The sequence below is a fragment of the Rhinopithecus roxellana genome, chromosome 16, assembly GCF_007565055.1.
Source record: "Rhinopithecus roxellana isolate Shanxi Qingling chromosome 16, ASM756505v1, whole genome shotgun sequence".
NCBI classification, from domain to species: Eukaryota; Metazoa; Chordata; class Mammalia; order Primates; family Cercopithecidae; genus Rhinopithecus; species Rhinopithecus roxellana.
This window is the reverse complement of record NC_044564.1, coordinates 42,018,008-42,030,563: the sequence shown is the minus strand read 5'-3', so window position 1 is coordinate 42,030,563 and position 12,556 is coordinate 42,018,008. Positions and strand designations below refer to the sequence as shown.

The 12,556-nt window shown below is 45.5% G+C and overlaps 1 protein-coding gene and 1 long non-coding RNA gene across 2 annotated transcripts in view; one reads left to right on the top strand and one right to left on the bottom strand.

Annotated features, from left to right (window-relative positions):
- GNA14 (G protein subunit alpha 14) overlaps positions 1-12,556 on the bottom strand; it is a 223,004-nt gene that overhangs the window by 29,045 nt on the left and 181,403 nt on the right. The gene's annotated exons all lie outside the window — the stretch shown is intronic.
- The window catches only part of LOC104663315, a 72,032-nt gene that overhangs the window by 4,271 nt on the left and 55,205 nt on the right, over positions 1-12,556 (top strand). Inside the window, exon 2 of the long non-coding RNA XR_748123.1 lies at positions 5,680-5,896. This is a non-coding gene — a long non-coding RNA (uncharacterized LOC104663315). The remainder of the gene's footprint in view (positions 1-5,679; positions 5,897-12,556) is intronic.

Genomic DNA, 12,556 nt, shown 5'->3' with positions numbered 1-12,556 from the left:
TATTTGTGCAAAAATGAGATGTGGTCTCGTGAAGTTCCCACAGCCCAGGAACATTCCATTCAATCTACTGAGCTCCATGCTCACTATGTGCTGGTCTCCCACCTCATCCCGGGGGAAGCAGATGTAACTCCACAGAGGCTGACTTGAGAAACATGATCCATTAAGAGGCTGGACTGCTTGATCCAGAGCCCCGTAGAAATAGTCCTGTCAGCAGGTCTGAGATAGATGTCTAGCCAAGTGACAAGCTCCAGTATGGCCTTAGGATTCACCAAAGTCACCCCTACTCATGTGACGTGTGAGGCATACAGATCTGCCTTTAAGTGGCAACAAGGATATCTGCACTCCAGATCTTGGTGGAGAACTGAGTCCCTCTGCTGCCTAACTCTTATCAAATTTTGAAACAAATGGTGTCTATGGATGACTTTCCTGAAGTACACACAGCCCAGCGATGCCTTTATAAGCATTTCCAGAGTGGCATATTAAACACAACACTACTCTACAAAACGTGGTGCATATCCTTAAAAAAAGTTCCTTGATCAAATTAGTTTAGGACAAAGTCTGAAAAAGTTTCCCAAGATTTTTACTTAACTGCAGAACGGCACACAAGTGTGTGTGTGTGTGTGTGTGCGCGGTGTGTGTATATGTGTATGTGTGTGTATATGTGTATGTGTGTGGAGGTGTGTGTGTGGTGTGTGTACGTGTGTGTGTGGGGTGTGTGTGTGGGGTGTGTGTATGTGTGTGTGTGGTGTGTGTGTGGTGTATGTGTGGTGTGTGTATATGTGTATGTGTGTGGAGGTTGTGTGTGTGGAGGTGTGTAGTGTGTGTGTAGTGTGTGTGTGTGGTGTGTGTGTGTGGTGTGTGTGTATGTGGTGTATGTGTGTGGTGTGTCTGTGATGTGTGAATGTGTTTGTGGTGTGTGGATGTGGTGTATGTGTGGTATGTGCAGTGTGTGTGTATGTGTGTGGTGTGTCTGTGTTGTGTGTATGTGTGGTGAGCATATGTGTATGTGTGGTGTGTATGTGTGGTGTGTGTGTGGTGTATGCATGTGTGGTGTGTGTGTATGTGTGTGGTGTATGTGTGGTGTGTGTGGTGTGTACGTGCAGTATGTGTGTATGTGTGTTGTGTGATGTGTGTTTGTGTATGTGGTATCTGTGTATGTGTGTTGTGTGGTGTGTATGTGTGTGTGTGGTGTGTGTATATATGTGTGTGGTGTGTGTGCATGTGTGTGGAGGTATGTATGTGTGTGGAGGTGTGTGTGGTGTGTGCAGGTGTGTGGTGTGTATGTGTGTATGTGGTGTATGTGTGTGGTGTGTCTGTGTGTGATGTGTGAATGTGTGTGGTGTGTGCGGTGTGTACATGTGTAGTGCATGTGTGTGGTGTGTCTGTGTGTGGTGTGCATATGTGTATTTGTGGTGTGTGTGTATGTGTATGTGTATGTGTGGTGTGTGTGGTGTGTATGTGTGTGTGTACGTGTGTGGTGTATGTGTGTGTGGTGTGTTTGTACGTGCGGTATGTGTGTGTGTTGTGTGATGTGTGTTTATGTGTGTGGTATCTGTGTATGTATGTGTGTGTGGTGTGTATGTGTGTATGTGGTGTATGTGTGTGGTGTGTGCAGGTGTGTGTGTGGTGTGTGCATGTGTGTGTGGTGTGTATGTATGTGGTGTATGTGTGTGGTGTGTCTGTGTGTGATGTGTGAATGTGTGTGGTGTGTGCAGTGTGTACATGTGCAGTGCATGTGTGTGGTGCGTCTGTGTGTGGTGTGCATATGTGTATTTGTGGTGTGTGTTTATGTGTATGTGTGGTGTGTGTGGTGTGTATGTGTGTGTGTATGTGTGTGGTGTATGTGTGTGGTGTGTGTGTGGTGTATGTGTGTGTGGTGTGTTTGTACGTGCGGTATGTGTGTGTGTTGTGTGATGTGTGTTTATGTGTGTGGTATCTGTGTATGTATGTGTGTGTGGTGTGTTTATGTATATGTGTGTGGGGTATATATGTGTGGTGTGTGTGTATGTATATGTGTGTGTGTGTATGGTGTGTGCCATGTGTGTGTTGTATGTGGGGGGGGTACATGTACCCCTCAGGGCAGGGATCTGCTATGGTCTGAAAGTCTGTGTCTCTCCAAAATTCATACATTGAACTCTAATCCCCAACGTGAAGGTATTAAGAAGCGGGGCTTGTGAGTGGTGACTAGGTCATGAAGGTGGAGTCCTCACGAATGGAATTCGTGCCCTTATAAAAGAGGTCTGAGCTGGGCACATTGGTTCATGCCTGTAAGCCCAAGGACACGGGAGGCTGAGGTAGGACTGCTTGAGGCCAGGAGTTCAAGACCAGCCTGAACAACATAGCGACACTCCCTCATCCATAAAAACAAATAAACAAATAACCAGCCGGGTGGTGTGTGCACCTGCAGTCCCAGCTACTTGAGAGGCTGAAGCAGGAGGATGACGTCAGCCCAAGAGTTCAAGGTTACAGTGAGCTATGATCGCACCACTGCATTCTAGCCTGGGTGACAGAGCAAGACCCTGTTCCTGAAAAAATAAAAAATAAAAATAAAAAGAGCCCGAGGGAGCTTGTGTGCCCCTCCGCCATGCAGACACCAAGAGGATGCCACCTCTGAGGAGCAGACGCTCACCAGACAGCGGATCTGCTAGTGCCTTCATCTTAGACTTCTGCAGACTTCCTGAACCCCAGAACTGTGAGCAGTAAACATGACTGTTTATAAATTACCCAGCCTAAGGTATTCTGTTATAGCAGCCTGAATAGCCTAAGACAGATCTTAGTCTCTTTTCTTCATTAATGTACTCCCCCGTTCCTAGAATGGTAGCTGGCACATCAATATTCTTTGAATGAATAAATGAATCTTACTGAAAATCTTTACATTCAATCAATACAGATAAAATACATTGAAGTCAAGGAGTAATATGCATTAACAAAATGCAACAGTTCATGAAAATGTGCAACTATGCACACCAAACTCTTAACCATTCAGTCACTTAGAAAGATAATGCACATGTGTATGGTTGAAAAACAACAGCAAGAACAGTCCTGAAGCTACAACAGAACTCCTTCAACAAATGCAGCATTTAGTGAGAATTTATGGAACTGAGCAAACCTGAGCAATCATAAGCCTGCAGCCACCACAACAAATACAGCAACACGGAGTGGGGAGGCCCAAACATACCACAGAGCTTTGGATATGCTAGTTTTATGATGAGTTTCCAAAGAGTGGCTTTAGGATACACTACTTGCCAAATACATATAGTTTCAGTGGCAGCCAGGGATCCATTTTCTTACAGGGTAAAACTGCTCAGACTCCAGCAGATTCCACAGCTTGTGAAAGTCAGAAATCTTGCTGCAGTTTCTGCTAATGCTCAGAAGTGAAAGCTTCATGGTTCAGTATCTCTTCTCATTTGCACAGGCACAGAGCTCAGGCTCCTCACCCACTCCGTGCAGCATCTGATCTGTTCAAAATCTTGGATTTCACAAGGAAGAGCCACATTGCCCAGCCTTCCACTGCCTCCATAGTCCCACCCATGTCCCCCGCTCCCTCTCTCTACTTCTCCTGAAGCTTTGGATTTGGTGGCTCCAAAATCTTCACCGTTTCTTACAAGAGTGACTTCCCCTTTCACTCGGACATAAAGGAGGAAGTCTCAGATTCTATCCCTAAACTTGCAAATCTGATCTACCTTTTTGAACCCCCTTTGTTTTTGGGTGGCCCATCATCCATTATCTCTCCTTTGGGTTATAGCTGAGCTTGGGAGAATGACCTTCGCTCAATATGTGCGTCTTGGCACACCTGTTAATTCAAGTTTCCTGCTCTCCTGTGGCTAAGTGCCAGGCCACTCAGACTTTGCTGAGCTGTTGAACCTTGAGGGGATTTATCTGGTAACAGTGGGGAGAGGGAAAAGGAACAGATGAAGTTCTTTTATTTTGGTGGCTATGGGGTCATCAGGATTTTTTTTTTTTTTTTTTGGTAGTGAGACCCCAGGAGTTTTCAGGTTCCTGTTCATTGAGACTGTTTCTTCAGCCTGCTTCTTGATTCCATGACTTCACTATAGCCTTTCCAAAAACTCTGTTCTGCAAATGTGAGTCAGTTTATTTCTGTTGCTTACAACCCAGAAACCTGACTCTTTGCCCCACCAGTAGACCAAAGGCCTTTCTAATGAGAAGAGTCAGGGTCTACCAAAACAGTTGTTTTGTTTTTAACGTGACACATCTATTAGCATCTCCCATGAATGTTAAGTTTAGTTTGGGAAATGCCCTAGATGTTCTAGATTTTATTTCTGAATCTATTCAAAGTCTGTGGATTCCAGCCATATGGTTTGCATTAGTTTTCTATTGCTGTGTAACAAATTGCCTCAAACTCAGCAGCTTGAAACAATACCTTTTTGATGATCTCAAAGTTTCTGTAGGTCTGAAGTCCAGGCAATGGTATAACTGGGTTCTCTGTGCAAGGTCTCACAAGGCTGAAATCAAGATGTTTGCTGGCTGTGCACTCATCCAGAGCTCAGGATCTTGCTCCAAGCTCATTCAGGCTGATGGCAGGATCCAAGTCCTCAGGATTGTAGGACTGAGGTCCCTATTGCCTCATCAGCTGTCACCTGAAGGTCTCTCTCAGCTCCTAGAGGCTGCCCTCAGGTCCTGGCCATGTGGCTCTCTCACAGCATGGCAGCATCCTTCTTCAAGGCTAGCAGAGACTCTCCTTGAACTCTAGATCTTCTTTAATGGGCTGATTAGGTCAGAACCCCCAGGATCATCTCCTTTTGATTACTTAAAGCCACTGATTAGGGACTTCATTACATCGGGACTTCACTTTGTATATCCCATAATCTAATCGGAGTGACAGCCAATACTGTCCTGCCCACACCCAAAGCGGAAGAGATTATGCAGGATGTGTACACCAGCGGGTGTGAATCTCAGAATTCTGCCCAGCACATGGTCTTGTTCCCAGTTCTCTGGGGAGCAGAACTACCTCTTAACTATTCCCTTGGCTTATATTTTTAAAGTGTATATGATACCTCATATAGGGTTATTATTAGGATTACTGTCACTGTTCACAGGATGCCCCACATAAGGAATATATATTCTTGGAATTAAGAACCAAGACCCATTAAGCTTCACTGAGAGACTGGTAGGTTTTGCCTTGTGGTCCATAGGAATCACATGAGTGAACCTGATTCTCTTTTCACTGTAGCTAGTGGGAAGCTCAGAAACAAATATGTGGCTAATTCTAAGTAACTGAGTGAAGTTTATGAGTACTTGTATCTTACAATACCTGTGTTTCATCCCCCACAAGCCCCTGCCCAGCCTCACTCTTTCATTTTAATTCAAAACTCTTCTGGCACTGACTACTATTTTAAGGTAGATAGTCTTATAAGTAGCCTCTAATGTGTTGTATAAGGAAATAGAGTATACATAAAAATGAAATAAAATAATAATAGCTAATCTCAACGGAGCCATTATTGTGACCACCTAGTATAAGCATTACCACATTTGATCTTTACAACCACTCTAGGAAATAAGATACTTTAATATCCTTATGTAATAGATGAGGAAACAGATGAGGCCTAGAAAAGATAAGAGGTAGTACCAGAACAACCATTCAAGTCCAAGCGTGCCTGACCAGAGCCTAGGCTGTTAACCATCACACTCTATTGATTTAAATACATTTACATTTTAAAGGGAGGAAAGAGTGAGGATAGTCGGCTGCCTATGAAACTCTCCAGACTGAAAGAGACCATTATACATATTGTAAAGACCAGAGGAATTGTTTTCTGCACACCTTGCCTGGGAAGTACTCTTCTACAACCTAAAACAAAGTGTAGAATTTGATAAGAGCTAAGCCCTGCTTGAAAGTAGAAAAGGGGCTTTCAGAAATAGAGGAAGGGCTTGGAAACAAGTAAGTAAGCATTTTGCTTGGTGAGTTATAAACAGGTATTAGAGAATATCTGACACCAACACATATGCACGATGTGACAGTTTCCATATAGAAGACTTTTGAATATTCACCGTGGAACTGAGGAGTAAAGTATGTTCTTTCTAAAACAGAGTATGAAAAACTAGAGTTCATAAGACACATTCTGATGGCACATCGCTGATGCCAGCCCACATTCTTTAAGCCTTACTCCAAAGGATATTATTTATACAATAAATATAATATAGTTATTGGAAAATAAATGTTTATTATAGTAAAAATAAATACAATATTTAAAAAATAAATCAGCTAATAATTATTGTCACAGGTTTGCATCCATATCAATATCAATGTGATGTTTATGAAAAAAACACGGCTGGCTAGTTTACGTACATACCTGGGACCATTAATAGCCTTGACTAGGGACAGCCAGGACTTAGTTTTCATGCCTACGACTCACTAGGATTCACTGTGACTCACGACGCCACATAGTGGCAGCTTCGACAATTGCAAGTCCATTAACAGAAGCAAGACCCAGGGTGCTTACTGTATACCTAACACCTATAAAGTTTCAGCCAGAACGACGTAGCTAGGTTTTATCTTGAAGTCTATTTCAGAGCTAATATGAAGGTAAGAACCCAGGCATTCTGACCCTTTGAGAGAGTGACAGCAAGAGCAAAAGAGAGAGAAGGAGAGAGAAAAAGAGACTTAGAGTTTAGTGGAAGGTGCATCTTTGCTGCAACTTTTCAAGTGAGTAGAATATTATCACCAACACAAAATGCCCCTTGGGGGACTATGCTCTAAAATTCAAATTTTATTAATAGTCCTTTGAAGTGCATAAAAATTGACAAGAGAACTTAAGTTGCTTCCACTAATTATAAAGCGAATGAATGGTAAAGGGACTAAGACCAATTGTGTATGCCCGTGAGCTTTCCATAGTACTCCATCAATGTCTTATAGACAGTTCTGTGTGATGGAGTGGCAATGCCCTATCGGAGTGTAAGAAAGCAGCCAAGAGGGCAGCTGATTTCCCTTGCACAGAAGGACACATGTGAGGTTGTCCTACTCTTTGCACTGAATTTAACTTCATGTTTCCAGAGGCCACATTTCCCACTGACATGCCTTTTATTTCATAAGCACCTTCATCTGGGCTATAGACGCCCTCACGCCCAGACTGCCCCTCTTCATAAATTTTCAAAATCCTGCTGTGATGGTAATTCCAGTCTAGTTTTGCAGTAGTTCTCCCTCAACACCAAAGCTTACATGTATTTAAATAAAAAAGTCCCCCTTGGCTCGCAGAGAATCATCCAACAACATTCCTTACTCTGCTTTTTTTTACTTTTTCCACTCTTTTCAATTGCTTGAAAAACTCTTAAGCACACCACAACAAATATTTGGGTCATAGCTTGCTTTAATGATGTGCTTTCAAAATGGTGGTTTTAATGCTGGATGCAATTTTTGCTGCTGTTTTCCTTTTGCAGTGATAGCCCACAGGCATTTCTGCCTGGGATAGGGATCATAATGAGGAGAACAGGGCACCCCAGAATTCCTAAGGGCCTCCTTATTAACACCCCAGCCTTGGGATCCTCAGAGCATATGTCCTGGCTTTCTGCTAGATGGCACTGAGGAGCAGAGGCGACTGTCTCAGGGACCATCTTCCTCTATCAGCCATTACCCACTTCTCTGCAGGTGAAACGAGGCCCAAGCGCACAGATTTGAAGAGGAAAAGAAAGTCTCCTGGGAACTCCTTGCAGCCTGGGGGGAATGTGGAAGCAGTGGATGTTCTGTCTGGGTAGCAGTGTGGCGGGCTAGGAATGGGCTGGCCACGTGCGCCTGAACCTGCGGTGTGTTTCTGATGGATTAGCGACTGGTGAGAAGACCCCATCACAGTGGGGCACAGTTAGTAAAAGTTCTGGATTTAGTTAGCCCAGAGATCAAAGTCTCATCAGAATATGGCTGCCAAATAAAAATACAGGATACCAGTTAAATTTGGATTTTGGATAAACAGCAAACGCTTTTTTAGTATAAGGATGCCCCATGTATTTGAAGAGAACTTGCACTGAAGTCTCTTCTCAATTTACTCTACTGTTTTCCTAGAGTAAAGATAATAAAAAAAAACTGTGCATTTTTGTATCAGAGATTGTTTATCAATATCGAGGGCTTTTCTCTGGCTTTCAAAGCAAATTTGACATTAGCAGGGCTACATCCTGAGGGGACACGGCAGCAATCAGTGCCCCTTTATTCCTGAACAGTATCTCCACTGTGCTTTCCAGAGTTCCACAAAGTCCACCTCTCTGCAGAACCTAAGCTCCTTTTATCACAAGCTGGAGCGGGGGGGTTGCCCTCTTCTCCTCCTTACGCAAGACTCTAGCCCCACCTCCTCATGGCACTCTGTCACCAACAATAGGTCCTCCCCACTGTCATCACCCTCTGTCCCTCACTCATGATAAAAAAGTAAGGGACATACACGACAATGTGAATGTACTTCATGCCACTGAATTGTACACTTAAAAATAGCTAAAGTGGCCGGGCGTGGTGGCATGCACCTGTAACCCCAGTTACTCAGGAGACTGAGGCACAAGAATCACTTGAACCCGGGAGGTGGAGGCTGCAGTGAGCTGCGATCATGCCACTGACCTCCAGGCTGGGTGACAGAGTGAGATCCAGTCTCAGGGAAAAAAAAAATAGAAAAAGGAAAAAAGAAAAAAGGCTAAAATGGTAAATTTTATGTTAGGTATATTTTACCACAATTAAACATACGGAGCAGGGGGACTGTCTTACTGTAAGATTGCCTACAGCTCAGCCCAAGCCCAGCCTGCCCTCATCTCAAAGTCTTCTGCAATGTCCTCCTGCCTGAGGAATCCAGGCAAAATGACGCCTGGCCTCGCCTCCTGTCTGCTTCCATGTGTTCCTTCGTGAGCTGTGTGCAGACCCAGGATGTCTCTCTTTGCAACTTCCTCCCCCACATCCGGCCCCAGGCACCGTCTCTTGCCTCAGGAGACCCCACTGCTCTGAGGCCCTCATCTCCAAGGTCCTAACGGCAAGCTCTTTCCTGAGCTCTCCTCTGTCAGTCCCACTTGCAGGGGAGGCTGGGACCCTAATTTCTGCCATTTATATTAGCAATGCCTGATCTCTCAACAATTTCATTTTTTATTTTCCAAATGTCAAATGAGCTTCTCAGTAGCCAAGCATAATAATGTATCCTTATTTGACCCCAAACTCCCCTGACTTCCAGGTACAAAGCTTTCTCACAGCCTATGGGGCCTAGAAAGTGCCTTTTATCCTCCTGGCATCTCTCACCCATCATCTGCCAGGCATTCTGTGCCCTGCCCATCCCGCTACCCCACAGTAGCCGGACAGAGGAGACCAGTTTGTGTCCTGGTACAGGCACCAACGGGTCTCGTGGATCCCCTATAGCTCCGTGCACTTCTCATGGACAAGTTCATTTCCTTCTCTGCTTTGGTTTTCCTGTTCTTTTTCTCCCATCCTCCAAACCTCCCATCAGAAAAATTCTTCCAAGCTCTAGTGAGCCAAATCGTGTCTCCGTCAAATTATGTCCTCCTGGAACCTCAGAATTGTTGGAAAGAGGGTCTTCACTGATGTCATTGAAGTAAGGATCGAGATGAGGTCACACTGGATTAGGGTGGACCCTAAATCTGATGAGAGTGTCTATAAGAGACAGAAGAGGACAGAGGGAGACACAGGGCAGAGGCCAATGTGAGGATGGAAGCAGAGACTACAGTGTTGTGTCTGCAAGCCAAGGAATGCCAAGGGTTGCTGGCGACCAGCAGGGCTGGGAAAGAGGCACGGGAAAGATTCTCCCTCGGAGGCTCCAGAGGGAACCAGCCCTTCCGACACCTTGATTTCTGACTGCTGGCCTCCTGATCTCCGAGCCACCCAGTTTGTTAAGACAGCCCCAGGAAATTAATACATAAACCAATTGGCAAAACTCTGGACAGACAGGGACCAATGACCAAGTCTTGGCTGGGAGGGTGTCTGCAAGCAACTGTGATGGACTGGAGTCCCTACAGGTCCTCACGGGAGCTCCTAGGAAAGAAAGGGGTCTGGGGACGAGGACACAGGAAGGAAAGGGAAAGAAATGAAGGGGCCAAAAAGCATCTTTAGCCAGACCTGCCCCCTGACTATGCCTAGGCTATGGGAGATGGAAAGGGTATGCCCAAGAATGAAAAGAACCAAGTGCATTATCACCAGCACAGACTGAGGGGCGTGGACGGAAGAACAGGGGCCAGGTCCGGTGTCGTTGACTTTTTTTGTAAATCGGATTTATTTATAGCACCTCTCCCTTACAGGTCTCGCCACAAAACCACACCAAATCAACCCAGTGGGATCACAGACGTCAAGGGCTCAGAAAATAAGGTATAAAGTTAATTTGTTAACCCTAAAGCTGTTCTCTAACTCAATTTATCTAAGGGAGACAGTTCCATTAGCTGTGATAAGTGGCAGATATCCAGCCTTCACTTGTGCTAATCAGTCACTGAATGATGGGCCTTCGTGGGTCCCCAGCAGGCTCTCACCAGGCCCCCAAGGGCTGCAGGGGGTGGCATCCGCACCGTGAGTGCTGCAGAACTTGGCTGTCCAAAGTGAACTCCTCACCAGCCACAGCGCACCAGCACGGGAGCAAGGGAGTTTGCTAACAATGCAGAATCTTAGCCCCCACCAGATAATGACTCCAAAGCTGTGTCTTAGCAAGATTCCAGGTAGTTTATTTTCATGGTAACATTGAAAAGCTCTGGAATAAAACATGGGCTTGGCTTCGAAGGTGATTCTTACAACATCCCTCTGGAACAAAATTATTATATTCTAAAAAGTAAAAAACGGGGCTCAGAAAGCTTGGGCAACTTGCCTGATGTCACACAGCTTGTAAGCGATTGGGTGGGATTCCATTTCTGATTCCAAACTCATCTTCTTAGCCTCGCTCACCACCTTTATCAGAAGGGGTAGATGACAACATGGGGATCCTATATCATGATCCTATGTCATAAGGATCAGTTAGGAAGTAAATCATGAGGGATACAGTCCTTGTAGCTTTATACTCACTTTTATTTTAAGGTATTGACAATATATACCCCCTAAACATGCTTCTTTTAAATCAGTATGCATTTCCATGTTAGAATTCCTTGAACAAATAATAGCATCCCAGCAAACCATCTTTCCTTAAGAAAGGCCTAGCGCTTTCTGATATTCTCCTGAGCAAGCGTAAAAGCCAAAGAAAGTATATATTGTGTGCTTTTTAATTCTTGGCATGCAATGTATAATAAGCACACACCTTATTGTGTGCTTTAAGAATGTACGGATTCCTCTCTTATATGACTGCTTTCTACATGCTTTTTTGTTGTTGTTGAGAAACTTCTATTGGGGGTCAAGGCAAGAGGTGGGTGTATTAAATCACATGGTTGCTACTGAGGGCGTTTAGGCTGAGACCACTTGTCCAGCCTGCATAGACAGGATTTTCTGAGTATAAACATGAGCTTAGCAGCATGAGTAAGACGTCTCTTAAATAACTACCGAGAAGTAAATTTTATCTAGAAACATGACATTTTAATCAGATGTTCACCAGTCTTTGCCCTGCAGCTCTTGGTCCCTGGGCATGTGTTCAGCCAGGCTCGGCAGCTGTGACTCTCAGACAGGCAGTTATTTTCCTCTGGGAGCTCCCTGGGGCTCAGGGCGCGTTGCTGGAATACCAGTGCGGGGGGAATCCTGCTGTGGTCACAGGCGCAGTGGCTCTTGCCTGGGAGGCTGACTGTACGCTCCCCCATTCATGGTCCTTTTTCCATTCTCCCAACTTCGGTTAGAAATGATTCAAGCTCAGGCCGGACACAGTGGCTCAGGCCTATAATCCCAGCACTTTGGGAGGCCGAGGAGGGTGGATCACGAGGTCAGGAGTCCAAGACCAGCCTGGCCAACCTGGTGAAATCCCATCTCTACTAAAAATACAAAAATTAGCTGGGCATTGTGGTGGGTGCCTGTAATCCCAGCAACCCAGGAGGCTGAGGCAGAAGAATCGCTTCAACCCGGGAGGTGGAGGTTTCAGTGAGTCGAGAGGGAGCCACTGCACTCCAGCCTGGGCAACAGAGCGAGACTCCATCTCGCGGAGGGGGTAAAAAAAAAGGAAAGACTCAGCTCATCCTTTCTGCCCCTCGACCCCTGACTCTGTCATCCCCTCTCACCACCACCCCTGCCTCACCTTTTCGGGGTCAGGGAGAACTGGCAGCTTTAAACTCCCCAGGGTCCTCAGATGCGCAGTCACCAAGTTCCTCCACCAGAGCCTGCTGCACTTGGTCTTCCCCGCGGGGCTCCGTGCCTCTCCAGCAGAGGAGTAACCCACGGGAGCTCTCTCTTCTAAGGTGTCTCCAACCCAAGGGTAATAAACAACTTGGGTTGGCAGCACAGATTGGGAGAGGGGTTGTCAGATCACTAAGCTCTGATCTTGATCCTCTGCTGTGAATGCGAAGTGCATCATTTCCGAATACAGAGTCCTACTGGATCCCCATGGGATTTCAGAGCAAAAGTGACAGCGGAACGTGGGAATCTTAAAACTCCCACACCAGTAAGTAGACCTCCTTTGCTCTCTGGATGAGGAAGGATACTAGGAGTCCCCATCGTAATCGGATACGGCAACAGTGC